Source organism: Hippopotamus amphibius, chromosome 12 (genome assembly GCF_030028045.1).
Source record: "Hippopotamus amphibius kiboko isolate mHipAmp2 chromosome 12, mHipAmp2.hap2, whole genome shotgun sequence".
Classification (NCBI taxonomy): domain Eukaryota; kingdom Metazoa; phylum Chordata; class Mammalia; order Artiodactyla; family Hippopotamidae; genus Hippopotamus; species Hippopotamus amphibius.
The window spans coordinates 58715039-58742066 of record NC_080197.1 but is presented as its reverse complement, the minus strand read 5'-3'; the positions used below and the strand labels follow the sequence as shown (position 1 = coordinate 58742066).

Sequence of the window (27028 nt, the reverse complement as noted above, 5' to 3'; positions counted from 1 at the left end):
GGGAAGTGAACTCTGGTCTGTTAACTCTCAGAGTAATGTGCTTTTGCTGCAGTGTGCAGAAAGGTGTTCTAAAAAAATGCCCCACAGTAGTTCTCTAGTCTGCTAAAGGTTTTGTTTTTTTCTGTCCAATGCTATAACTGTAGGTCCTGTGGCATGTTGTAATATACCAAATAACAGCTCAGAAATAGGGCATCTTTCGTTGCTGGGTTCAGACAAGCCCCCTGCTGTCCATAGCTCCTGAGGGCATCTCTAGATTCAGGTTGTGTCCATCGCAGGGACACACACCTGAGTAATTTAGTTTGGTGCCTTTTGAGGGAAAGCCAGACTCACTTCCTGTGGTTGCTCTTTGGCTGTGCAGGGAGCCAGTTTGACCAGGGCCTCAGCTGGATGTAAACGTGGAGGGCTGGGCAGGTGGTGGCCTCTTTCTAGGTAATGATTACTAGAAGTGAAGGAGTAAATAAGCAATTATTGAGTATCTGCAACGTACCAGCTGTTGTTGGGCATTTAAGACTTAGTTTTTTAGAGCAGTTTTGGGTTTGCAGTAAAATTAAGGGGGAGTTACAGAGATTTCCCATTTTACCCCCTGCCCGCCTCACACACGCACAGTCAACATTCCTCACCTGAGTGGTGCATTTGTTACAACTAATTAACCTACAGTAACACATCTTTATCACCCAAAGCCCACAGTTGTCTTTACAGTTCACTCTTGGTATTGTACATCCTGTCTGTTTGGACAAATGTATCCGAATGACATACAAATAGTGATATGTATCCACCATCATAGCCTCATACAAAGTATTTTCACTGCCTCTGTGCTCTGCCTATTCATCTCTCCCTCTCTCCTAACCCCTGGCAACCCCTCATCTTTTTATTGTCTCGATAGTTTTGCCTTTTCTTGACTGTCATATAGTTGGAACTATACAGTGTGTATAACCTTTTCAGATTGGCTCTTTCACTTAGTAATAGGCATTTATGTGTCTTCTTTGTCTTTTCATGGCTTGTTAGCTCATATCTTTCTAGTGCTGAATAATATTCCATTGTCTGGATGTACTGCAGCTTATTTATCTGTTCATCTGTTGCAGGACATCTTGGTTGCTTTCAAGTTTTGGCAGTTATGAGTAAAGCTGCTGCAAATATCCATGTGCAGGTTTAGTGTGGATGTAAGTTTTTAATTCCTTTGGGGAAATACCAAGGAGAGTAATTGCTGGATTGTGTGGTGAGAGTATGTTTAGTTTTGTAAGAAACCACCAAACTGTCTTCCAAAGTGACTATGCCGTCTTGCATTCCCACCAGCAATGAATGAGTTCCTCTTGCTCCACAGTCTCACCGGCATCTGGTGGTGTCAGTGCTCTGGGTTTGGGCCTTTCTCACAGGTGCGAGTGGATCTCGTTGGTTAATTTGCAATTCCCTGGTGACGTATGATGCAGAGCATCTTTTCATACATTTGTTAGTCATTTTCACATAAAAATATCCCACGTTCCATTGGGAAGAACGTGGTCATACCCCATCTTACTGATGTGGAACTTAGGGAAGGATGTCTGAAATCAGTGTTTGGGGGAGAGAAGGCCTTCCTGTCAGGAGAGCCAGCTGCCAAGTCCTGGCTAGGCAGTGTTTCGGGAGGTTAGGAGCACAGACTGCAGTAGCAGGGCCGGGCCATGTACAGACTCTGCCGTTTGCTGGCTGGGGGACTTGGGTCATAAGTTATCTAACCGCCCTGTGCCTCTGGCCTCATCAGAAAATGAGGGATTGTTATGAGAAGTAAATGAATTAATGTGCACAGAGTACTTAGAACAGTGACCTGGCACATAGAAAGGGCTGTAAACTGAAGTGTTTAGAGAAATTTTTTCCTAACTCTGGCTTACAACAAGCAGTTCTCTTGGTCTCTGTGGCCCTGTAGCAGAGCCTGCCCTCAGGCTGAAAGGGGTGAGATAGTTACATCCCAAGTCGGGTTCTCCCCACACCGGAAAGGTCGGCATGGCCTTGATGATTTACATCCATCAGGTAACTCTCCCCTGCGATCCTGCATCTCCCAGGGCCATAGAGCTGTTGCCGATTAAAAGACACACAGCTGCACTTAGTCCTAAGAGCTTGCTCTGCAGATGAGAAACTGAGGCCCAGAGCCACTTCAGCAGAGCTGGGATTAGGGTATGGCCTGTGCTACCTCCAGAACGTGAAGAGGACAAAGCCAGGTTTTTCTTTGGAGCTGTGCTCTCGTACAGTGTGCATGACTTCTCGTTTCTTGGGTCAGCTGGACCACTGGGACTCCTGGGTTCCACGCACCCTTTGGGGTCTATGAGGTGCGGACTGTGCCGTCTTCGGAGTCATACCAGGGCAGCTTCCCTCTTCTGTGAGCACCTCTGCTGGCCGCTCCTCTTAACCCAGTTTCTTTCTAAACTGTGTGGAGTTTAGACATCCTTTGGCTTCATCTGTGAGTTTCCCTCAAGTCTGCCCTATCATTCCCCGTGGTCACTGGCTCCTCACAACCCTGCGAAGTTCTTTGGTACTTGCTGCTCCCCCTCCCTGCTGCTGCCACTTATTTTGGCTTTAATCCTTTCCCCTTCTTTACCCCCTTTCCCCCATTGTGGCCCCTGTGTGTTTCTGCCATTTTTCCTGTACCTGGGGGTCCATTGCTGGGCACTGTGCTGGTATGAACTGGAACATGGTATGAACTGAATCCATGATACATCATGTGATCTGTGCAGTCTTGCCTCTCATCTTTCTTTTGATGAGCCTGGAGCCAAAGTAGACGTTATTAACACAGCATTATAGGCAATACCATATGCTCTCAGCCAGGAAAGAGAGTACACCGAAAATGGACCAAAGACTGTGGGAGACTGTAATTCCAGAAACGATCTAAGGACGTCCCTTCCTTAAAACACCTAGGCAGGAAATGATGAGGCTTCAAAAATAGGTAAAGTGTAATCTGCACACGTGCCTGGCATAAATAGTGTTTAAACATAGAAATACTCTTCTCTTCAGATTAACGTAGCTTTATTGCTTATGCTTTTTTTTTGCACTGAAATGAGGACATTTATTCAATATTAACATAATTATGAAACAGTGCAATTTAGGAAATTAGATAATTGTTTAAAGCGTACTTGAACATGCCAACATACTATAGTAATTTACAATTTTAATAGTAGAATATTCCTTGCTCTTTATTTTTTGCCTTTTAAACATATGCTAAAAATTTTCTACCAACTCTTGTTTTAAATGGAGAATGAAAATCATTGTCACTTGAAATTAATTCGTGTTATTTAAAAAAGAAATCCCTCGTATTTGAACTCACTCTTTATGATAGCGTCTTTTTAAAATTAGTTCTTTTGAGACCATTAGGACGAAAAATGGGAGAAAGTTTAAAACATCCGTGCAGACAGCCTTCCAGTCAGAACCGTCAGATCTTTAAAAGCAATCTTGGGATTTTTCTTGTTGTTTGGTAGCAGTATTGAACAGATGGTTAACTGATAGCAATAAAGCTGGGTAATCAAATCAGATAAGCTAAGAAGAGGTTAACTAGAGCAATCTGTAGTATTTAGAAAAATTTCCAGGGCGACTGGGGAGTGGTGGCTGAAGTCAATATTTGAGATTTTATTTGTGTTAATACAATAAAAAGCCACAAGTTTGGTTGTTAATTAACAGTTGTCTTCATTCATTTGAAAAATAGCCCCCCCCCCCCCCCCCGCCACCATCTTTCCTTGTAGGGAGAAAAGGCAGAGAAATTTGTCAGCCAGCTGCCTGCATTGCCACCTCAGGAAATAGCCTGTCGAATTCCTGCTTTATCTAGACCCTCCTCCTGGCCTTCCCTTCATCCTCATTTATTGAGTGTGCCAGATTTGGTGCTAGGTGCTGGGACTATAAAGAAGAAGTGAGACAGAACCCCATGGTGCAGTAACGGGGTGATTCTAACAAACAGCACAAAACAGCGTGGAAACCTCCAAAGAATGCTTTCATTGTGTTTAGAGAAATTGTATCTGCCAAAGGACTGTTCACAACCTTACCGTTTTTGTTTGCTTGTTGGTTTTACCTTTGTAGTTTACTTCATTTAAATCAAAAGGCAGTTATCGTCTTTGAATTTTTCCCAGTCTTAGAAGGCAGCTCTTTGAGATCCATAAACATCCACCTAAATTCTTCTGCAAACTCACTGTGCCTTCACAGAGCCTTATACTTTCTGAGCAGCAGTACAGACAGCTTCATAGTGTCTCCTTCACAGAAGGAGCCTGCTTCCGTTTCCTTTTCTATTCTTCAGGTCTTTTTCCTTCCTAACGTTGCTGTCAGTTTGATGTTTTCTCTTAAAACTTTGGCCCAGCCATGTGTTCTGTCCTAATCACTGTTCCTTTCTTGGTGCTTTCTTGATGTCATTCTTTAATATGTCCCAGTGTCACATTTGTCTGATAAGTGTTCTATAGGGAAACACAGCTTCTATAGCGTGGTTATGTTTATCCTTTAATCTGTATGCGTTTAACAGTGTTTTGGGTTTTTATCCAACTCATATTGGAGTAAAAGATCTTCAGTAAAGACACCTAGATAATTTGATGAATATTTTATCCAAACTGTGCTGTTGATCTTCTGAAAACAACTCTCTGGCATGTGGGGTATGAAGATGTTAGCCCAGGGAAAGTAATCATTGGATAGCTTGTCTAGTAAAGTTTATATTGGGTTGGCCAAAACATACATTCGGTTTTTTTCCATAAGACGGCTCTAATAGGGCTTAGTTGTCTTTAACTTCATTTGAAACAATTTTGTTAGATTGTATTGTGACAACTGTCATATCTGTGTGCATTTAAAGAAAAATTTATCGGGACTTCCTAGGTGGCGCAGTGGTAAAGAATCCGCCTACCAATGCAGGGGACACGGGTTTGAGCCCTGCCCTGGGAAGATTCCACATGCCACGGAGCAACTAAGCCCGTGCACCACAACTATTGAGCCTGTCCTCTAGAGCCCATGAGCCACAACTGCTGAGCCCATGTGCCACAACTATTGAAGCCCATGCACCTAGGGCCCGTGCTCCACAACAAGAGAAGCCACTACAATGAGGAGCCTGCACACCACAATGAAGAGTAGCCCCCGCTCTCAGTAACTAGAGAAAGCCTGTGTACAGCAATGAAGACCCAGCACAGCCAATAAATAAATTAAATAAATAAATAAATAAATAAATAAAAATTTATCAAAATTGGTGAATTTTTGTGTAGCCATTTTAATATTGAAGATAGAAGCATATTATGGTTTATTATTTCAAGAAAGGTAAAAACACAAATGAAATGCAAGAAAAGATTTGTGCAGTTTGTGGAGGAGGCACTGGGGCTGATCAAACATGTCAGAAGTGGTTTGCGAAGTTTCATGCTAGAGATTTCTCGCTGGCTGGTGTGCCAGGGTCGGGTAGACCAGTTGAAGTTGTTAGTGATCAAATTGAAACAATAATTGAGAACAGTCAACATTATACCACACGGGAGATAGCCCACATACTCAAAATATCCAAATCAAGCATTGAAAATCACGTGCACCAGCTTGGTTATGTGAATTGCTTTGATGTTTGGGTTCCACATAAGTGAAAAAAACCTTGATTGTATTTCTGCATGCGTAACAAAAATGTTCCATTTTTAAAACAAATTGTGACAGGCGATGAAAATTAGATACTGTACAATAATGTGGAACAGAAGAGATCGTGAGGCAAGCGAAATGAACTACCACCAACCACACCAAAGGCTGGTCTTCATCCGAAGAAGGCGATGTTGTGTATATGGTGGGATTGGAAGGGAGTCCTCTATTATGAGCTCCTTCCAGGAAACCAAACAATTAATTCCAACAAGGACTGCTCCCAGTTAGACCAACTGAAAGCAGCACTCAATGAAAAACATCCAGAATTACTCAACAGAAAACACATAATCTTTTGTCAGAATAACGTAAAACCACATGTTTCTTGGATGATCAAGCAAAAACTGTCACAGCTTGGCTGGGAAGGTCTGATTCATCCACCGTATTCACACGACATTGCACTTCCGGATTTCCATTTATTTCAGTCTTCACAAAATTCTCTTAATGGAAAAAATTACAGTTCCTTGGAAGACTGTAAAAGGCATCTAGAACAGTTCCTTGCTCAAAAAGAAAACGTTTTGGGAAGATGGAATTATGAAGTTGTCTGAAAAAAATGGCAGAAGGTAGTGGAACAAAAGGGTGAATACTTTGTTTAGTAAAGTTCTTGGTGAAAATGAAAAATGTGTCTTTTATTTTTACTTGAAAACTGAAAGAATTTTTTGGCCAAACCAATAAAATTCATTTCTCAAACTGGTCTAAACAAAAATGATTGCTCAGCTATTTAAAAAATAATTGATAATGTCCTCTGCTTGTCTTTTCCTTCTCCTTTGTTATTCTTCTGAGTTCCTGCATGACACTTAATAACAAATCAGAAGACAAGGATGCATTTGAATTCCTCCAGTCTATGGGTCAGTTTATTAGGCCAGAAAAAAAAGGTGCAGTAGAGTTTGAACACTTACTAGGACTTGCCTGGGTTATATGAACTAACCTGAAATGGGAGTCTGGTAGGAAAAGCAGGATCTTTGAAATCAAGTGCACCTGAGTTCAAATCAGGGCTCCACCATTTACTGGTTGTGTGAACAGGAAATGTACCAAATTGTTCTGAAATCTTAGTTTCCTCATCTGCCAAATGGGGACTGTAGGATTTACCCTCACAGGGTTGTGAATAGTGTCTGCATTGTGCAGTATGTGGCTGGGCACTGATTTACTGAGTACCTACTGTTACTTCTTTAAAAGGCAGACACTGGGTTCAAATCATCTAATCTTTCTGAACCTGAGCTTTGTCATCTGGGGACTTCTATTAATATGAAAAGCTCAGAAAGTTTACAGCCATAATACAAATATAATGACTTATTTCACAGAGGCTCCCTGAATGTCCACCAGGATACGAACTCTACTGCAGGTTTTGTTTAGGCCTCTTTGGTGCTTCCCAAACATTTATTTGCTATTATTATTACTAGATATTACTTACGTCTCACAAATATTGCACAGTTGATAGAAAGGAGTCCATATCTTATTTACCTTTATAGTTTCTACTGTATTTTAACTGTAGTAAGGGCTTAGTAAATGTTTATTAAAAATGAATTTTTTTGTTATTACCATTGCCCTCTGCTTTACAGACTAATATAGCTGATAGCATCATAATGGATTCATTTCTACGGAAAATCTACCTTATTGTTTCTGTAGTCTTTTTATTGTTTTAACATTTCATATGGAATATGTGAAACCCAAGATACTTTTCTTATTACCATTGTATATTGCTCTTAGCAGAGCTGAATTATATTGAGAGATGTAGGATATCTCTGAGTTTTGGTATCAAAGAAGAAAAAAAACTGAATGTTCCTACCCTTCTTTTATTAGGAAAACTAGAAATTTAGGAGAATTTCCAATTTTTGTATTATTTGTGGGTTTAATTTACTTTGTGGATACAAAGGGATATCACTTACGAAAATGTGCTATTGCATTTTATTTATAGTTTAATATTTATGGTTGCATATTTAGCTGATTTTCTCTTTTGAATAAAAAGAAATGTGTGTTTTGAACTTTTCTGATGTCTTAGAGAGTAGAAAGTAGCTTCCTCCAAACTTTTTTCTTGTATCACCCATGACACTTGAACAGCCAGAGCAATAAGCTCTTTTCTGGTTTCTACAGTAATAAAAATGCCCCTGTGGTCCACTGCTTATCCATCCCGGTGGGCCTAGTTTGGAGTAAAAGAATATATCCAACAATTAATCAGCAGTCATTAAGAGCCATCTAGAAGCAAATGAAGGGCCTGCATTTCTTTACTGATGAAAAAAGAAAAAAGAAAAAAAGGCAGCACCTCTTAGAAGGTTTGCTGAGAATTTACTTGCTCTTGAGTTCTTAATCATTCAGTTTTGCTTGTGCTCAGGGAATAGGAATTGCAATCACCTGATATTGTGTCCATTTCTATCAACTTCTGTTTGCATTCATAAACTAATTTAGATTAAGGCTGTGTGGGCCACGGTAGAAATATTAGTTATCTGTTGCTGCATAACAAGTTGCCCTGAACCTAGAGACTTAAAACAATAAACATTTTTTATCTCACCTAGTTTCCTTGGATTAGGAATCCAGGAATGTTCTGGGTGGGCAGCTCTGGCTCAGGATCTTTCATAAGGTTGCCGCCCAGGTTTCCTCCCATGTTGTAAGTCACCCACAGGAAGGCTTGGCTGGTGCCAAGATCCACCCCCAAGAAGGTTTGCTCACAAGCCTGGCAAATTTGAACCGGTTATTGGCAGGGGGCCTTACCACGTGGATCTCTCCATAGGGCTGCTTGAATGTCTTTATGACACGAGTAAGTGATTAAAGAGAGCAAGATAGAAGTTGCATTGTCTTTTATGACCTAGTCTGGAAGTCACACATCATTACCACGATATCCTACTGGCTCTGGAAATTAACTCTGCTCATTGTGGGAGGAGAATACACAAGGATATACAAGGATATGAAGACCACTGGGCAAGGATCTTTGGGGGTTATCTTGGAGGCTGGCTACCATAGTAGGAGAATGTCTGATCTTTACACATATTTAGAGGTGTCCAGTGAATGTTTAAATAACCTTAATTTTAACTTTAGCAAAAATAATGTAGTTATTGGAACATAGAGAATTCCTATTTGTATCCCTTCCTTTTATCCCAAGTTGCACATGTTGGTATAATTTGATTATTGGTCCATTTCAATTGCTTATGTAATAAATACCTATTTTTCAGAGATGCAGTCATAGGAGAATTATATCTAGGTAAAAGAAATCATTTAGCTAGTAAGGGCTTTCACTGATGATAAGGTCGGCACCTCTCAACAACCTGTTGCCATTCTATAAAACCTTCAAGCCCTCATTCCCAAGCACCTCTTATGTGCTAGGCAATGTCAGTGCAGAACGTCTCTGCCCTCAAGCAGAGCCAACAGCTTATTATAATCTGTGCTAAATGTTACAGTAGAGATAGTCGTGGAGATGGTGAGGTCCGGTTGTGGGAGATCATGGGCTCTGAAGTGGCTTCCCTGAGTTCAGCTCCTGGCTCCGCTACTTATTAGCTGTATGACCTCGGACCAGTTATTTAGCCTTTTTATTTAGTTTTCTTTCCTGATCTTCCCTTATTACGCCCTGCCTACCTCATCAGGTTGTGAGGATGCAGGAAACAGGGCCCGTGAGGGTATCTGGAACGATCAGTGTGGATGAGGGAAGGTTGCAGGGGGTGTGAGATCTTTGGGTAGTCTCTTGGAGCGTGAGTTGGTTGGGCCTCGGCGTGGGACACCAGCATGAAGGCGGGCTAGAGGCCAAGAGGCTGAGCCGCGGGAGAGGCTGGACATGTCATGTGGTGGCTTCAGAAGGGTGTCTGGAAATGAGCTAGCGGTGGCCTGTGAGGATGTGGAGAGGCTCAGGTAGAGCATCAGGACATCATCCACGTTCCAAGATCACCCCAGCTTAAATCTCAGCTTTCTTACTGCCTCTCATAGTTGCCAGATCTTACGTCTGTATTTGTGGTAAGGAAAATATTGTCACTACAGTTATAAGCCAAACAAAAGAATTTTGAACTTTTATTGGTGGAGGCTTTTAAAAACAGTAGAATGATAGAATTTGGTGTTTTGAATAGTTAGGATGGTTGTAGTAATTGGTGGGGAGACGATTGAGACCTCACTGGGGACTAGAGAGGTGAGGACAGATGTACAAGAAGTGAGTCCTTCCCTTCCTGCCAGGTTTGGCATTTCCCACATTCCTAGGCCACCAGCAGGACTAGGACACCAGTCATTCTATCCCAAAGAGCCTCGACTCATCCACAACTTTACAGTTATAAGAATCTTAAAAAGAGAGATTTTAATGTCAGCATATATGTAAGTTATGTCATTTTGAATTATATATGAGGGAATAGCACCATAATTATCTTGGCCTTTAAATGTCTGGCTCTAGTTGTGATAACCTTATTTTGTAGACAAAAGAAGATAATGATTATGTCAATTTTAGAAACTGCTTTTCAAATGCCCACTTCTCATTTCCAAAAGACTTTCTGGAAAACAAAATTGATAAGAGTGATGAAGCTTTAAAGAAGAAAAGATGGATAGGAAAAGAAATTTTGAATTAGATACATAAGAATCCCTCTGCCAAGCAAACTGGATTCCAGATTGCTTCTCGGCCCAAGGCAGGAATCAGGTGGTGAGTCTATTTTGCCTCTTCTCACCACCCTCTGGTCACCACCCAGGCCTCTGCCAGTCCTCTCTCCCAGCAGGGTTGACCCTTCCTTACTTTTTGGATGACATCACGTTTCTGTGTACAGGCTCTTTCACCAAAGGCATATCAGCTTGAAATGTGTGTCTGTCTTCTAGATTCTTTAGGAGGTAGGTTGGTCTAGTTGAAGCCATTCGGCTCTAACCAATCTAATAGAAGAGGATGAAACAGGAATTCTATGGTATCTAGTTGGCTTAAAGCCTGTTCATTTTCATTAGAAAAATATTTTAATGTGACTGCTACTCTCTTTTAAAACTTGGAAGCATGTACCAGTGCACCTTTGCACTTGTAGCTATAACACCATGGAAAAGTAATCTGGAAATGAATGGCATTTTTATGACAACTATTAACTTATAGGAAGTATTTGTCTAGTAACCAGATTTGGAAACAGTGTCTCCATCCAGGGGTTTAGAAGCTGAGCAGGGGAGAACCCCATCCTGGAAGGGGAAACTAGACTAATTTCCCCCTTCCTCAGCTGTGTTTGAAATGTATATATTTTCTGATAGCTTGCATCAGATTTGGGGTCCACCAGTTCTTTCTCCTTACACTGTTTCTAATCCGATATTTCGTATTATTTCATAGCTAAGAATTTAAGGATTAACTTTTGGGGGTGGTATTTTCTATTCATAATAAAAGTAGTTCAGTGTCTCGGTATATTAAAAGAAAATATGGTTAATGGAAGATGGTCTTGTTACTAAAGTAAACCTTTCTATAAATAAATGCAGAAACGTCTGTTAAGGGCATAGTCTGAATGTGGCAGACTTAAGAATTGCATCAGTTCCCATCTTGTGGCCAAGATTTCTTTCTTCGGCTTTCTTTATAACTAATGTCATGGCAGAGTTTCACATTCTCACTGTATTAGGCAATAGAATAGTCAAAAGAACTGGTGCCAAGTTACCCTCTTTCTTAGGTTAGCCAATGGTTGTCATTTGTGCTCACCAAGGAAGAATGTAGCATGTTTTTATTTTTTAAGACTGAAAACCTAAGTTCTCTCCTTCAACTTCATTTTGAGGCCCTGGCTTTAGGCAATTTTCCAAATGTCTAATTGCTAAACTGCTTTCAAGAAATTATTGTGGTATTGCAGGGAATTTTGTTCAGGAGAAAAGGAAGGCACAGAGTCTTTCCTAGAACACCATGGTCGCATCAAATGACCTTTTAAAGAAACAACTAGAATTCGTCTTTCAAAGGCCCCAAAATACTAATTGAAACCAAACCAAACAAATCTACCCCAGAAGTACTACAATTCAAATGACTAGAGGGGAGGGTCCAGGAGGGGAGGAAAAATTCTTTTTGGAAAAACTATTTGAAACTAAAAGCTTGTGTATTTTGCTTTTTGATTAGAAGTTAAAATGGGGTGATTTAGCATTTCTAAGATAAAAATTAGCCAGGACTGTAAGAACACTGTGTACCTTTTCAGGTGCCTGTAAAGCTCCTCCTAGAATACCTGTCTGGTGCTCTGCCCTTCCTCAGGACTACCTCACACTGCTCCCACTTGGGGACTCCAGCACAGTAAGGTGAGTCTGAAAATTTGTACTCCTTCGATACATCCTAGAAGAGTATCATTTACAGTGACTTTTTAAGAAAACTTTTCAAAGTTTTGGGAGACTTTCAGAGATTGTGTTCACTGGTGAATCATCATTTGTAAACCCTTTATTTAAATAAGTACAAAGTGTAGTTAGCAATAATATCTTTTGCCACTGCATTATAAATTCTAGATTCATGAAATTTGGAATCTGAGGCAAAATTTTGCAAACTGGTGTATCACCGCTCTTGGGCTTCCTGAGCACTGTTCTGCTAATGCTTTAAATCAGCAGCCTCTTAAAACAGAAGAGTATTTCTAACAGTGAAAGATTAGAAGGTCTTGGCAAGTGAAATATGTCCTATAGTTTGCACTTCCATTTCTATAAGTGTCAGTAATTGGCTTCCTTAAATAAAGGGGGCACAAACTCCCTTGAGGTGGGTATATACAACTGTTTTCCACTTGCTTTTTGTATGCTTGATGTGTATGCTCTCTTGTTTCTTGAACGTTAAAGTGACTTATTGGTGTCAAGAGGGGAGATAATTTGACCTTGTTTGCAATAAGTGAATCACTTCTGAATAAACTGTTCATACTTTACAGGTGAATAAACTCTTTAAGGGCACCAGCCAGCATGCTGTCACATAAATACCTTAGTCCTCATTTGCAAAAGTTATGTGCTTGCATTTTTGCCTACATGATGAATTTTGAAGGTCTCCTATAAATTAATTTCCCCCTAGAGCCTTCTAGTAATTGCTAGACTCTGTGGAAGGAGTAGATTCCTAAAACCGCAAGTTCATATCCTCATTGATTCAGTTCTCCTGTGGACTCTGCTGCATTGCTTGGGTATGAACAAAAACTGTGACTAGAAGGCTCCAAGTGTTGAGCATAAAACATAGTCTGATTCTGATAAGGTAATTTCATTATATCCAGTAATGCCCTGTTATTTGTAATACAGTCTAAAGAGGAAAAGCATAAGGAAAAAATGTTTTATGTAGCTCCATTGACCAAAGTTCTCTCCATGATTAGATAGTCACTTAAATTTCAGTTTTAGCTTCCATTACTGATGAAGTTGTTCTGCAGATCTTTCTTTTACACTTTAACTATTTTCTATATAGGAGGATTTATTGCAAGTTACACCAAGAAGGAACTGTACTTCAGATTTAACGTTTAGGGATTGTGTACATTTGGATTTGCAATTATTTTGTTTCTCATGGAACACTAGTACTTACTAATACAGGTCGGAGAGAGAAATGAATTGCTTGGAGTTTACTGCTGAAGAGTTTTCATTTTTTGCTATTTCTTCTCAAATGCTCAGTAACAGTCTGATTCTTCACTTCAAGAGCAATGAGATTCTTTCAGCATTTAGCATACTGCTCTGTTTTTCCTTTTTTTAAATAAAGCTTTGTTTGAACTTAAACGTTTTTGGCTATACTGGGTATGGAACCAGCTTACTCATAAGAATAGGGTACATGAGCTCCCTAAGCCTTTTCAAATAAAGCATGTATTGTGGATCGTGTTAAACTTTGATAAGCAGCAAAACCAGCTTTGAACTTCTTAATATTGCTACATTGTAAAGCTACCTTTTTTTGTTTAATGGAGCTACTTTAAATTTTTACTGTCTTAAAATCAGAATATCTCTACTAAATCACATTTCTCCATAGTGATACAATTATTCTCAAGCCATTATTATTCTCTTAGAGAATGAGGATAGAGAATAATTCACACTGTTATTTATCACAAGGCATCTTTGTTAGGTTTATAAAATTGAAGCTGTGTGAGAGCAAACTATAAAGCCCATGTTTTGTGTAAAAGACAGATTAGGTAAAACAAGTTTAGATTTTACAGATTGCTTATTTGCTTCTCTTTCTGTTCCAAATAGGACTGCAATATTCTCACACCCTCTTTTTCTGGTCCTTTCCTGTAAAAAGCATTAGTGAGGGGAAAATCATGGTAAACAAGGCTTAGCTCTATAATCTTCTTTCAAAACTGCCTTGTAACTAATTTCCCATAGTTTCTGTAATGAAGCATATGGTGGTAATACCCTCTGTGCCTCTGCTAATGGGAAGTAGTTTCAGAATACTCTCAACATTTTATATTTTAAGCTTTGTATGTGTATCTTTAGCTTAGATTCTCTGTCCCATGTAGATTTAATGGAATTTATTTTTATATGCTTGTTCTTGGTTTTAAGGGTTTAGATGGGGGCACTTCTGAATAAAACCTGTAAAGGATGTTTATTGTTGTTATAGGTAATTCATACTTACAGATTTTAGGAGGCTTGAAATGGTCTTGTGGAGAAACAGCTTGATAGAAGAAGGGATATTTTCTGTAATTTAAGTTGTCATAGTAACCTGCATCAAGACGCGTACTTGGAATCCAGGCCTGAAGAATTTCAGTGACAATAAACATTCCAGTCGCACTGATCATCATCTTTTTTTTTTTTTCCCTCTGAGAAAGAAGCCATCTATTGTGACCTAATTATTTCATTTCTGTTTTTAGAAAATGGGTAGCAGTTTGCATTTTTTTAGTACTTTGAAACTTCCCTGACAGAGTAAAAATGAAAAATTTAGCTATTTATATTGGAAGTTGGTATTTTTCTGATAATGTGTCTCTATTTCAGACGGCAAGACAGATTCAGTGTAGTGGTTACTTAATGAAATATGAAAGAAACAGGATTTGATGAGGATTTGAAGAGATTGCCACAAACATTTATTAACATGCAGATCTTAATATTAACAGTATTAGAATCTGGCTTTCATGGAGCTCTGATCTGGGAATGTTATGAATTTCCTAATATCAAATTGTTAATATTTTATTTTCTGTCATCTCGTACTGTAGACCTAAGCATGAATGTATTTTGATAAAGAGGATGAAGTATTTTTATCAGCAGAATAAGTTTACTTTGAGAAACAGGTATACAGACATTATCTTTAGATCTGTTGTCTTTCACAAGCAACAGTACAACGTTGTTTCTAAAGAAAAAGCTTTTTTAGGGTTTGCTTCTCTCTTGCCTTCTGCAAGATAGCAATCTGATTGTTAACCAAGATTATTTGGAGTTAAAAATGTTCTCCTGAAGCAGGGAACATTAAGAGAAATAGTGAGAGGTAAGGATGTGTGTGTCCATTCATTTTAGGAAACTTGGAAAATAAATTGGAAGAATTTGTGGCAAGTCTGATTTTACAAATATATACACAATTAGCAGCTATGGGATATGACTGTAGTTATCTGTAAGTGAAAAGTGAGAATACTTTCGTAGATACTTTTCCACATATGTTTGAGTCTTAATCAAATGGATGACTTTTTTAAAAACATAAATCAGTGAAATTTGAATTCTAAAATGTAGAAAGGTAGATTTAGAAAACCTAGATAATAATTTACTGGGAAGATGTGAAGGAAAATAAAATCACCCATTATCTCACTGTTGAGAGATATTTACTCTTTCTGTTGTATGGGAAGTATCTATAATTTTATAAACAAAATTGAGATCAAGCTCTTAATAGCCAAAATACTAATTAATAATGATGAAACACAAGAATTTTATCTCCTGTGAGAACTAGCAATATACCAGCTGTCATCACTACTGTCTAAAATAGCTTTGAAATATCTAGTTAGTGTGTTAAGAAAAGAAAAAGGAGTGAGAGAGAAAACTATTGGAAAGAAGGATAAATTTATTTGTAGGTAAGGAAAAAAAATCACAAAAACAATCAACTAAAACTAATAGAAATGCAGTAAAATTCCACTGTAGATAATGGAAATTAATGGATATCATGATCTATATGGTAATAATAACCAGTTCCAGGAAAAAGGAGTGCATTCATAGCAGCAACAAAAAGGATTAAACTTTGTGAGAAATGTGAATGGCATTTAGGAAGGAAGCCATTAAACTTTCCTCTCAGGGTACAGAGACTCAGTATGGAAGACAATTCATTAATTATTTTCGATCTCTTTATATTGATTTGTAAGTTTAATATAATGTAATCAAAACCTCAGCAGGAATTTTTAACAGGTCAGTGATTCTGAATTTCGTATTTGTAGAATAAGAGCCAAGAAATATTTATGTGAAGAATAATAAAGGAGAACCAGTAATGCTCCATAGTAATTAACAAATAGTATGATGTTGATAAAGGAGACAATACTTGAAACAGAATGGAAAGCCCAGAATAATGTGTTATTGATTAAAAATGACATTACATCTATACAAATAAGTATAAAAATGTAGTAATAAATATACTAGAAGAGAATGTTCAAGAATATCTGATTTTGTGTTTAGGGAAAGATAAACTAAAATACAGATGCAAAGATTTAAAAAGGAATGATTCAAAATGTAATTACATTAAAAATAAAATAATTTAAATTTGCATATGTCAAATCACAAAAAGTATTTTCTCTCTTTATATGTCATATATATATGTATATATATACACACACACATATATATATATAATTAGAGTTAATACCCATATGTAAAGAACTACTTCAGGTCAGTAAGAAAATAATCAACACCCAATTAAAAAATTAGTTTGTCGGTCTGTTTTTAGTTTTTTAAGGAGCCTCCATACTGTTTTCCATAGTGGCTGTACCAGTTTACATTCCCACCAACAGTGTAGGAGGGTTCCCTTTTCTCCATACCCTCTCCAGCATTTACTGTTTGTAGATTTTCTGATGATGCCCATTCTCACCAGTGTGAGGTGATACCTCATTGTAGTTTTGAATTGCATTTCTCTAATAATTAACAATGTTGAGCATCTTTTCTTGTGCCTCTTGGCCATCCGTATGTCTTCTTTGGAATTTGGGATTGACATGCATACACTGCTGTATTTAAAATAGGTAACCAACAAGGCCGTGCTATATAGTACAGGGAACTCTGCTCAGTATTCTTTAACAACCTAAATGGGAAAATAATTTGAAAAAGAGCAGATATATGTATAACTGAATCACTTTGCTGTACACCTGCTACTAACACAACATTGCTAATCAACTATACTCCACTATAAAATAAAAATTAAAAGAAAAATTAGTTTGTAATTCCTAGTAGACAGTTTAAAAGAATACAAACAGATGTATATCTAAAGATTTTTCAATTTTAATATCATATTTGGTATATCACATTATTAAAGAGTAAAAAACATGTACATGACACATATATGGGAGACCGGTACACAAAAGGTGACATAAGCAGACATGTAATTCCTGATGTTGGCAGTGGGAGAAGTAAGAAAGATCAAAATGCTCATATAATGCAACTAGAAGGTAGACTAGTACTCTGTAAGCCAGTAATGAAATCTATGTCTTTCTGTCTACCTACCTTCTTATTTATCTGTACGTAGTTTTAACTATTTAATGAAATGGAAAAATGATAGTAATCTAAAAAGTGACAGTATAAGGACATAATATAAATTATCTTGTATTTTTTAACTGTATTTATGCAGAAAATAAATAAAGAGGTAATATAAAAAAGTGTTGATGATTACCTCCAAGTGGTATAACTATAGGAAAATCATTATTACTATTCCTATTACATTATTATTACAGATTCTCTAAAACAAATATATTTGTATTCAGAAATTTGAAAATAGATTGCTTTTTAAAATCTGATTGGCCATATGTCTAAGATTTCATCATATGCCTTAATGAAAAAAAATTACCATAAAGATATATTTATTGAGATGGACTATGCACAGAATCAAGTAATTAAGATCATCAGTCTCTGGGCAGGGCTGAACAGACTGCATCCCCAGGCTGCCATTCACATTAGCCTGTGGTATATACTGTGTATCCGGGATCGTGCTCCCTGAAAGTGTGGGGTCCAACATCGCTGGGAATGATAAAGAACAGTGTGTCCCTAGGTTTAAATCTCAGCCCTTTCCCTGTGTCTGTTATATCAAGTGTCACAACAGCTTAAATGTTCAAATATTGATCGCCAGTGACATTGTCAAATGTTTAAATGAGAAGATCAGGACATTTATTTTAATTCCGTAGATATTTTTATTTATTATTTGTCTCTGCTCCACTTCCCCATTGACTCCATATTTTGTTTACAGTGATTATACCTGGGCAAGAAATTTAAGAAACTTTTAGGAAATATACCTATTCTAGTCTAGTCTTCATAAACAGGATTATCCTAACCAGTCACCCTTCTGTGTCTCCCTTCTACCTCCAGTCCCCTCTTTCACAGAGGTAATGTGCTTCTCAAGTCTTAAGTATTGCTTTAATTTACTTGTGTTATTTTTCCTGAATACGGCTTTTAATGGTGACCTTGTTTTTTCCAGTAATGCTAATGGTTTTGTGGGCGCCACAGCTCCTTTGCAACTAAGGATTAACTTTTGTATTTAAAACAATTGCTAACTTAAAGTAACCCAGTAGGTTTAAAATGTATAGGAAGGTATAAAATGCAAAATAACATTACCTCCTTTCATTTTTCATCCTTTAATCAAAGGTAACCATTGTTAACAGTTTCTTGGGTATCTTTGTGTACAAAGAACATGCATTTATGTTTTCTAAGCTTATATAATGGGTGTGTGTGTGTGTGTGTATTACACGGGATTCTTTACAGATTGACTCTTTTAATCGCCAGAATAATCTTAAAGGAAGGTATGTACCATTATCAGATTGCACATTGAATTGGTCAGAGTTCGGTGAATATTTATTGCTGGTTTGCATTCTTCCATGTGGTTAGGTTTGTAAAAATGAGGTTAGTATGTAATTATGTGAGACTGTGATCACATCTCCTCCTGGGTACACTGGTGACTGTTGTCTTAGCAGAGTCATTCTCTATGACCTGGTTTCTATCCCAATAAATTAAGACAGTGCCTACATCTACCTGAATGCAGTAGGGAGAATATACAAAATTATTTTTTTGTTTTTAAGATCTACTAAGGTAGTAATAATGTCATAACCCTCTCTCTAATTTTGCCAAGGCAGTTTCTTTTACCTAAAGTGTATTTCGTGAAAGTTATAGAATAGGATGGAGTTCATAGTTTCTGCTTTTAAGGAATATATAGTCTCATCAAGTTAAAAAGGTTCACATCAGATGGGAAAAACATAGTTTTTACTGCAAAGTAACATCATGTTATATCAACAGTTGAACTTATACACTCCCTCTCTTTCACTTTCCTCTTTTTCACATTTCAGCTGGGGTGTACTTGCTTCTTAGAAATTTGGGGAAACTTATCCTCAACCTCCAGTTTCAAAGCTTATGAAAATCTCCCCGTAATCTTGCTCAGTCTAGAGTCCTTTGTCAAATGAGCATCCCTTCATCTGTCTGACTTGCCTCCGTGTATGGTCTTCATTTTTGCCCAGTGTTAAATCTTCTCTTCTAGTGGTTTTTATTTCAAACATACACCACCACCACATCACTTAGTAGTCCCACCAAAGACCTAGGAGTTAGAGGAAAGAGACTCACACTGTGGGAAGGGCACCCTTGATAGTCTTCCTGGCCTCTCACTTCATCCTCATCCCTTCCTTCCAGGATGTCCCGAAGAGCTGTGTCTGTAGTTTCAGAAATTGCCACATATCATCTGGAGTCATCAATCTGCGTACCAGTCAGCTTAACCCATTGTTAATTGTGTGACCTTGAATTCTCTAAATGATAGTTTTCTCACTCGAATGTTGGGTAAGAGTAAATTATATATGTAAAGGACTTCATATGTAAAAAATTCAATGAATGATAACTGTCATCACTTTTTATTAAAATAGTGCCATTTTTCCCAAATGCTTCAGTCTTGTTTCAGACACACGCTAGATATATTTTTATATAAGCAGATTTTCACTCTTTTATACTTAAGGAGACTGTATAATTGTTAAAACCAGACACTTTGGAGAGCAAAACATGGTATCAGTACTATTGATAGTTATACTGGGATAACAATGTAAACCATTGCTGTTCCAGGCAAACCCGGATAAGTGGTCACCCTAGGTATACATATATCCCCAGTGCCTGATTTGTGGTGCAGGCTCAGAGGACTCGAGCCATTGTCCATTGAGTGAGATGGGGGAACATGGGACAAGTGAGGTCACATTTATCTTTCTGAGCTTATCAGAAATCATTAAATCATTAAATTCAGATTAATAATAACTATCTCACAGGGTGGCTGTAAAGATGAAATGGAATTGTGATTTCATAAAGAATGGAGTATACTTCTGGAAACTAGATACCTGTTAAATCCCCTCTCCATCTCTGCGAATTACCTTAGTGGCACTGATGGATAAGTTTTGTATATGGATATTCCTGCTGTGTTACGTACTTACCTCTCATACTTTCTTTCATCTTTTGACGTTGTAGGTGGTAATCATAACTAACTGCACACATGGTTCCACAGTTTACGGTGGAAGTTTAGTCTATATTGTTTCAATTAAGCACTGTTTGACATTGAAAGACATGAATTGTAGTGCTCAGTAACCACACCCACTTTCCCTGTAAGCTCTCTGTGGTATGCTTTTTTTCTTTTGTGCTTCCTATTTTTTAGGTGAATCATAATCTAAATAGGGGAATTTTTTCTTTGGGTAAATAATCTGTTAAGTGTGAATGTTTATATGCATTTAATAGACTGTGTGTGAATCAAAAGCACTTGTTTTGGCCATCAGTTGTAGAGATGTATTTCTTCCCTGGGAAAAAAATCTGCTAGCTGAACCTTGAAAATTGATAGGATGTATGTAATATACGTACCAGATTTGATTTTTTATACTAATTTATAAATAACACAAATCTGGAGGAATAATAGACCTCAAGGTTTGGATCTTTTGCAAAAGGATCTGAGCCTTTCACCATTATCTTCCGTAACTCTTCTCTTCATCAGTAATTCTGTTCGTTGTGGTACTGCCCAGTCTTTTGGCTTATAGAGAGGCTACTGGGGGTAGACAGGTGGTGAATGGCTATGGTTATGTTATAAATTATGTAGTAGTGGAATGAAGGAGGTGTTATGGGAGCACATGGGGAAGTACTGTAATTGCAGAGGTTAAGGAAAGCTGCTTGGGGAGATCATTTGAGCTGAGTATGTAAAAAGTGAATAGGTCTTTAAGGAGGCAAGAGAAGGCCTTCTAAAATAGCTGGTAAATAGCATATGCAAAATCAAGAAAGGCACATAAGGAGCATGATGTGTTTGGGGATAAACAAGAACATCTTGGTGTGAATATGAATATGGATGGGAAGGAGATGACTGATTTTAGAAAACAGGATTCTTATTCTAGTTTGATAGAAACAGATTTTCTTTTAGGGACTCTGGGCTTTGTGGTAATTGAAAGGATCAAAATTATTTATAAGTAAACAAAGTTCTAGTTGGAGGATAAGCAGAAATATTGCTGGTTTGGAGTAACCTAAACTTAAGGTATCTCTGTAAGGAGGAAATTTATTCACCCTTTTTATTCTTGATAATTTCTTTATAGTCTCCAAGAAGTTAAATATTTAACATATCTTTATTCTTCAAAAGGAAGTTGCTACTTTAAAATATTCTCACTTTAAAAAATAGGTATAAATAGATAACATTGAAAGCTATACTGTTTCCAGCCAGTTGATTTAATGTCCCATTCACTTGAACATTTTCTCCTGTGAGCTGCTCCAGTCACTGGACAATTTGTGCAGATTCTTTGCAAATTTTGCCTTGTCGGAATAGGAATTGTGTGACAGATGAAATGATTAAAGATTGCACTTTTTTGTTGCAACAAATAACGCTTTTAGAAAAACAGGCTGATACTGCCATTTCTGTTCCATTTTGCTTCCAAGGATCACTTGAATGTGTACTCTCAATCTTTTCATTATATCAAAAGGCAGAAATATAAATAGTGATTTTTACTATTAACCAAATAGTAATTTCATATGGTAATATTATATTTATATCCTCATGTGAAAAGCAAAATAATGTCATATGAGCGCCTTTACCTTAGCTCTGGTACCATCTTGCCAGCTTCATTTTGTATTTTCCCTGTGCTACACCATAGAATCTTGCAAGCATATACATAAAACCTTAATTTTATTTTTTACTTGGAAGGTACTTTGAAGATTCAGATTTGAAGTTGAAGAAAGGAAGACCCATTTGGGGACTGATTTGCTCTCTCTAGACTTCTGTAGGGCAAAAATTCTTTTCTTCTTTGTGGGCCCAGTGCTGCCTAGCCAATAGATGAAGATCTGTCAGATAGGTAAATACATCTCTTTGTTTGCAGAGTCTGAATTACAACCCAGATCATTTAATTCCCAATCAGTCCAGTGTTTCTTCTCTGTACACGGGTACTTTCCCATGCTGCAAAGTGGATTTACATTGTAGCAGATTCCCAAGGTTTCAAATTGTGTGTCATGTGTAGTTGCCAGCTATTATAATCTCACCTCATGTCACAAGAAAGCCAAGCTCACCAACATGTTAGGACAAGGGGACTATCTGGGCTGAGAACTGATGGATGTACTAGGATATTCTGGAATAAATTTAAATTTTAACCCCTTGTTCAAGACGGATGGCACTTTGTGCTTTTCACTATGTTGCTCACACTTCTTTTGATGAAACTACGAATCAGCAAACGCTATAAGATTGTAGACTTTATTTCTAGACAAGAGTTTCTAAGCAGAAGAGGTTCCTCCATTAAGAGTGTTTGGGACATTTGCGAGGCCATTTGTGAGGATATGCAATCGCTGGTTGCTACAGTGATTGAGGAGATACCACCAGCAGTTAGTGAATAGGTGACAGAGAGGCCAGGCGTCCTATCGTGCACAGGACAGTCCCACACAAAAACTTAAAAATGGCCCATCTGGACTTCCCTGGTGGTTCAATGGCTAAGAATCCACCTGCCAGTGCAGGGGACACGGGTTTATCCCTGGGCCGGGGAGATCCCACATGCCTCGGAACTACGCCCACGTGCCACAGCTGCTGAGCCCATGTGCGGCAACTACTGAAGCTCGTGCTTCTAGAGCCCATGCTCTGCAACAAGAGAAGCCACTGCACTGAGAACCCCGCACACCGCAATGAAGAGTAACCCCCGCTCACTGAGCTAGAGAAAGCCCGCACACAGCAACAAAGATCCAATATAGCCATAAATAAATAAATAAATAAATACCCAAGACCTTAAAAAAAAAAAAAAGGCCCATTCTGCTTTCCATTGAAAATCCACAGCTGGACATCACTTTTTGCACATATATACAAAGCACTTTTGCATTGTCTTAAAATGTGATTACTTTTCCAGGAATGAAACTATTATGTAAATTAAGGGAAAATGTATTTAATTCATCACTTGAAAAAGAGTTGTCCCCTGACTTAAAAAACTCTGTCTCAGACAGTGGTGTGCCTGATAGTATTTGAGCTTCCTGTTAGCACCCTGCACTTACAATTGTTGCAGTCACGATACAGGTGTAAGTATCCAGTTACAGTCATCCCTCGGTACCCGTGGGGGATTGCTTCCAGGACACGCCACGGATACCAAAATCTGAGGATGCTGAAGTCCCATGGTTGGCTCTCTGTATCTATAGCTCTGCATCCACAGATTCAACTGCCGTGGATCATGTAGTACTGTAGCATTTATTGAAAAAAATCTGCATATAAGTGAACCCACACAGTTCAAACTTATGTTGTTCAAGGGTCAACTGTACTTTATTCTGTCTTGTCACTTACATAGTGAAGTTCATGTCTCTGTTATATTTTTCTTTTATTTCTCTTCTTTCTGGCTTCTGTGTTGAGAATAGTCAATTTGGAGGTGGAGGAAGCACTGATAGAAGCAGTGAGACTTGTTAGGAGGCTGTTGGAGCAATTCAGGTGAGAATATGGTAGGGTGGATAGAGGTGGAGCCAACAGGATTTCCTGACAGACTGGATAACAGGTAGTGAGAGAGAGGGGTCAGATTAACTGTAGGCATTTTTTTTTTTTAAGATTTATTTGATGTGGACCAATTTTAAAGTCTTCATTGAATTTGTTACAATACTGCTTCTGTTCTGTGTTTTGGTTTTTTTGGCCATGAAGCATGTGGGATCTTAGCTCCCCCCAACCAGGGATTGAATCGGCATCCCCTGCACTGGAAAGCAAGGTGCTAACCACTGGACAACCAGGGAAGTCCCAGCTGTAGGCATTTTGGCCTAAGCACCTAAAAGGATGCATTCTAGGTGGTTTGAACTGAGGTAAAAGAGTGTGGGTGCAACAGATTAGGGAGGTAAGATCGAGAGTTCCTTTTGAGGCATGTTGATTTCTAGTTGTCTACTGGATGTCCCAGTGTCAGTGTTGAGCTGGCATCTGAATGTGAGGCTGGAGTCAGAGAGAGGTCGGAGCTAAAAATATAAATGTGGGAATTGTCAAGTATATGGCATTTCAAGTTATAAGTTGAATGAGATCCAGGGTGTGAATATGGATAGGATAGAGTAGAAGACCAAGAATAGATTTGGGACACTCGGACATTAAGAAAGCATAGAGAAGAGGAGCTTGAGAAGGGACACCAGTGAGGACGGAGGAGAACCAGGAGACTGCAGTGTAGTGGCAGCCAAGAGAAGAAAGTGTATTGGGCGGAGGGGGAGATATACTGACTCTTGATTTAGGAACATGAAGGTGATTGGTGACCGTGACAAATGGGATTTGGTAGAGTGATGGGGGTAAGAGCCTGACAGGAGCTAGCTCAATAGAGAATGGGAGGTAAGAAAATGAAAAAGGAACAAGAAATAAAGGATAGCTGGTGGGGAAAGTGGGATCCGAAGAAAGCTGTTTTTGTTTTTTGTTGTTGCTGTTTTTAAGATGGGCCAGATAGCTACTGATTTATTCTCTGATCCAGTATAAAAATCAATGGACATAGTGGTGATGTTGGAGCAGATATGCGCGGGCCGGCATCCTGGTTCTCCACGAGGCTCCTGGTACTGTAGCACTTATTTTCTAGGCAGCTGGTTGCCGTAACCCTGGAACAGCTAACTGATACCTAATAGATTTTGAGGCCCTGGGGCCAGAGACTTTCTCATTCACTAGTGTTTCCTTTTGGTTTAGGAAGGTTGGTCAGCCACCAACCAAAAGCTTAGATTTTAGCCAGAAACTAAATTAGAAATTAGTGGAAAATTAGGAGGGAAGGTAAAACCAATTACTTCTCCTGAGGCAGTGATCAGAGAGCAGCTGAAGTTTTCCCTCCTATCCACTGAGACCATCTTAACCGCTTTGACTTGTAGGCAGAAATGGTGCACGGCTTTTAGAATAAGTAAAGTGAGGCACCAAGGAGGGTACAAAATGTAAGGAGGCACTCACTCTCAAGGGTTGTGCACTTGACAGTGATGCCTTCTAACATTTTATGCCTTGCTTGCCACACCCGAAATCCCCCAGCCCTGAGAATGGGTGCCGTGATTTGTTTAAGGGACAGTAGGAAGGCTCTTTGCCCTAATTATCTCTTCCCGTACTACAAACTGGAAATAAATTTAATATGCTTTAGTTAGTCTGATATTCCTCTTGCCCCTTAATATCTGGTCGACTTCAGCCACTGGAATCAACATTGAAGGGGGCACGATGAAGAAGAGAAGTGCCTCTGGGCTGCAGAATTCTGTTGTTGGTGATGGTGCAGCAGGAGATGATTGACTGGGGCCTTTGGATAGACAAGGGGCAACATGAGAGACTATTGATCCCTACCAGGCAAGGGTACGGGGACTGGGAATAGAAGGGAGACTAGATAGGGTCAATCCTGTTTGTGAAGACTAGAGTAGATTAGTCAGATGTTTCCCACATGAGCAGTATTATTTTTGATAGTGGTAGTTACTCTTCTAGGATTGCTTCCTCTTTACCTCCAATCCCACAAGCACTGAGTCAAATAAATTTGATGACATGATTAATTAGTAAATGGAGACTGACCCATGAACTTCCGTTTAAATCTAGCATATTTAAAGCTTTTGTTACCATACATGTAGTTATAGTAGGTCTTTAGGAGATGCTTTTTGAGACAAGTATATATTCTTATATATTCTGCTTAATTATTTATTTTATTAGATGGTAGAGTATATACTAGTTCAGGGTTTGAGCTCTGATTGCAGGCTGCCTGGATTCAGGTCTTGGCTCTTCCCATAGTGAGGGGTGTGATCTTGGGCAAGTTTTATAAATTCTCTGTGCCATGGTTTCCTCTTCTAAAAAGTAGGGACAATAATAGTACCAGTTTCTTAAGATTATTATGAGAATTAAATAAATTGATACATTCAAAGCACTTAGAACAGTGCCTAGCATATAGTAAGTATTAATAAATGTTAATACTTTAACAAAAGGTGTCAGGCATTTAATGTTTTAAAAGTAAGAAAATGAAATCTCCGCTTCTTTCCCAAATAGCATTATAACTGGCAATGAGTACTTGAGTGTTGGTTGTGTGAACTGTAGGTATTTAGCCTTTTTTCAGTGGCTGTAAACAGCTTCTTGTATTTCTGAAGATAGAGGAATAGAAGTCATCTTCCCATCTGGCCTCATGTCTGTATATCAGTCTTGACACCTAAACATAACTGTGCTCATATATTATTTTGTTATTTATTTGTATATACTTAATCATATGAGTGAGTTGGATTTTTAAAATTGGTGGAGACTCTAATTAGTATCCAGATTTGTTTTTTATTGGGCATTCGGTACCCATGACATTTCATTTCATGTGAGTCTTTCCATCTTCATGCTCTGTCCCTTCACCCAAATTTATAGAATCAAAATAAACTGTATCTCCAGAATTTTAAAAAGGCGAGATTTCCATGCGGTCAATAGCCTGTTAAAACAGGGTCTGTGTTGGCATGGGCTTGCCCTCAGGGAGCTTGGCAGTTGTGCCCAGCAAGGAGGACAGAGTTCTCCTTGTGTGGTGTGCCCACGGCACTGCCCTCCCAGCTTCTCTCTTGTTCCCAATAATCCAAGTTTTATAAACCCAGGGTAAGATGTGGCTTCTCTAGCAATACCCACCTGGTGGGACAGCACTTTAGTGTTCATACAACACTTTTAAGTAGATGAGTCTAGTTTGATGCTTACAGCAAACTAAAGAGGGAAATAGTCTTATCAGTATTCTGTACATGGAGAAATGTGCATCCCTGAGTTTAAGGAGGTTTAGGGTTAGACGGTTAAAATAAGCAGTGAACCCAGGTCTGCTGACTCTTTAAATACTGTGTCCTTCCATTTTCATCGCTTTCCAATTAGATTCACTCAGGCTCAGTAAAATCATATACTGGAATCAGAATCAGACCTGGAGTAGTAGCCACCCCTATTAATTAGAAATCATAATCACAGAGTTAGAATTTCAAGTAATATTATATTTGACACTGTTTTCAACTGTTGAAAACTACTTTTTGTAATAAAAGA

General features: G+C 38.4%; 1 protein-coding gene across 4 annotated transcripts in view; it reads left to right on the top strand.

Annotated features, from left to right (window-relative positions):
* RASSF8 (Ras association domain family member 8) overlaps positions 1-27028 on the top strand; it is a 119330-nt gene that overhangs the window by 28775 nt on the left and 63527 nt on the right. Inside the window, exon 2 of one of the 4 annotated variants that reach the window (XM_057702081.1) lies at positions 11685-11781. The exons of the other annotated variants lie outside the window; for them this stretch is intronic. The gene's annotated coding sequence lies outside the window, so the exon portion shown is untranslated. The remainder of the gene's footprint in view (positions 1-11684; positions 11782-27028) is intronic. 4 annotated transcript variants of the gene reach the window in all.